Here is a 2,165-nt window from a genome sequence, read left to right on the forward strand (position 1 = left end):
GGCATGTGGAGTGGGTGGTGCCTCCCTCGCCTGTGAGTACTCTCCCCCCCTCCCCACGCTGCCCCCACCCCCTCACCCTCCCGTGTCCCCTCATCCCTGCATGTGCTGGGCCTCGGGCCCCACCACCTCCTTTCCCTCTGTCCAGCTCAGTGCTGGCCAAGGTCAGAGGTCAGTGACTAGGAGGCCTGTGTTGCTCCTGTTGCCCAACGAGGGCAGACTAACAGTTCCTTGGGGGTGTTTCCACGGGTGAGGACCTTCACTGCCTCCTTCACACTCACTCCGAGCTTTGTTTTGTCCCTGGGACTCTTGTCTTGTCGTGCTTGGGGACCCTGAGGGTCTCGGGCCACAGAGGCGCTCCTGCGCTCTCTGAGCAATGGCGGCCCCGCAGCCAGGACCCTCCATGGCCAGCTTCCTCGGCAGCCTCCCTGCTGCCCGGGGGCTCGGGGTCGGATCAGGCCCCGGGCCTGCCGCACACGCGTTGTCTCTGGCAGTCCTCTGGCCCGTAGGGCAGCTGGCTCCGGTCTTGGCCGCCACCACACTGACCCTCTGTGCCCAGCGGCCCATCTGCCCGTGGGGCACGGCCCCCCCGCCCACCTCGCAGGGGTTCAGGAGAGCGGGTGCAGATCACTTAACCCACCCGCCCGCCTGGTTCACATGCGCTTGAGGCTTCCCCGGGGAGGCAAAGCCGAGCCTTTCGCATCTTGAAGGGTTAGTGACAGGCGAAGGGGCAGGGAAGGGCGTCCCAGGCGCAGGGAGCAGCACGTGCGGGGGCTCAGGAGGACGGAGAGGCTGCAGAGCACGTGCACGGGGCCACTGTGGTCGGCCATGTGTGTAGCAGGGGAGCTGGTGGGAGGGGCAGGAGAGGAGCAAGGTCTGGAATCAGCAAGAGGCCAGGGGGAGGGCCTTGCCAGGGATCCAGGGTTTATGCTTTGGGCCTGGGAAGCCATCAAAGGACCTTCAGTGTGAGTTTACATCATTGAAAGTCACCCCAGCAGCAGTCAGGGAGGCCAGCCTGGAGGTGGTGCTGAAGGAGCGGTTGGCTGACTCTGGGAATATCAAGAAGCCGACTCTCAGGGCTCTGGGGGCAGGGAGTGCCTGGCTCAAGGCTTGGCTCCTGCCCTCACTCCTGTAAGGCCCACGGCGGGCTGGCCTCGGTGCTCCCGTTCTTCTCCAATACCGGGGAGGCCCCTGCTTGCACAGGAGGAGCTGCACTCTTGCAGACGTGGGTGGCACGTCTGGTGCTGCCGCCTCCCGGTTCCTCGTGTGGGCGGCGCTGTCGACCCGCCGTGGGTGAGCGCGGGTTGTGGTGGTGGAGAGGACTCCCGCGTGGACGGCCAGGCTGCTCACCAAGAGCCCGGCGGCACGTGGTAGGGGCTCAGTGAGGACGTGCTGATCGAGGGGTAGGCAAGACGTGCGGCGGGGTGAGCCGGGCGGGCACAGGGCCCCTTTGGACTTCTGGGTGTGCGGTACCGCGGGGGAGTGGCCGGCCTCTGGGACAGGACGGAACGCGGGCCTCTGCTTGCAGGACATCAGAGCGTACTTGTGCGAGCGTGTGTGTGCGTGTGTTGCGGAGAAGGGGGCATAGCCCTACATGAAGGTCCTGTTTCGTGGCTGTTCCATCAGAGTGAGAACCTCCACCTAACTCAGGCACCCCGTCACAGGTGGACGGGGAAGCCCAGGTTGCTGGGCTGAGAGGTGAGGGCTGGGCCACCATCGGGTGCCCGTGTGCCTGCGCTCCCCACCAGGTGTCTCGCAGGCGTGACCCGACTCCATGCTTGTGAGCCCCCGTAGCAGGGGTCGCTCTGCTCTCAGAGGAGCAAACAGAGGCTTGGACAAGCTCAGAGCCTCATGCAGAGGTGTTTATCCAAGGCCGTTTGCCCCATCACAGCTGCGGGGAAGCCACCGCACCTCCGTCCTTCTCCATCAGGGCCAGGAGAAGGTCCCTCTGCCTGCGGGGCTGCCTCCCGGGGGCCGCCTGTCTGCAGCGAGCCAGGCCCGTGGGCTCGCCTGGGTCGGGGCCCCGGGGAAGGCTGCCCTGCCCCCCTGCATAGACCCCCGAGGATGCCCCTGGACCACCCATGGAAGCTCTGTCCTGTGCTCCCAGGACAGAAAGGGGGCTTGGGGAGGGAGAGCGGCGGGGGCAGGTGCGGCCGGGGCACCTGTCC

General features: G+C 66.6%; 1 protein-coding gene across 1 annotated transcript in view; it reads left to right on the forward strand.

Annotated features, from left to right (window-relative positions):
- The window catches only part of LGR6 (leucine-rich repeat containing G protein-coupled receptor 6), a 75,595-nt gene that overhangs the window by 14,150 nt on the left and 59,280 nt on the right, over window positions 1–2,165 (forward strand). The window lies entirely within an intron of this gene.

This window comes from Bison bison, unplaced genomic scaffold (genome assembly GCF_000754665.1).
Source record: "Bison bison bison isolate TAMUID 2011002044 unplaced genomic scaffold, Bison_UMD1.0 scf7180017864524, whole genome shotgun sequence".
In the NCBI taxonomy this organism is placed as follows: Eukaryota; Metazoa; Chordata; class Mammalia; order Artiodactyla; family Bovidae; genus Bison; species Bison bison.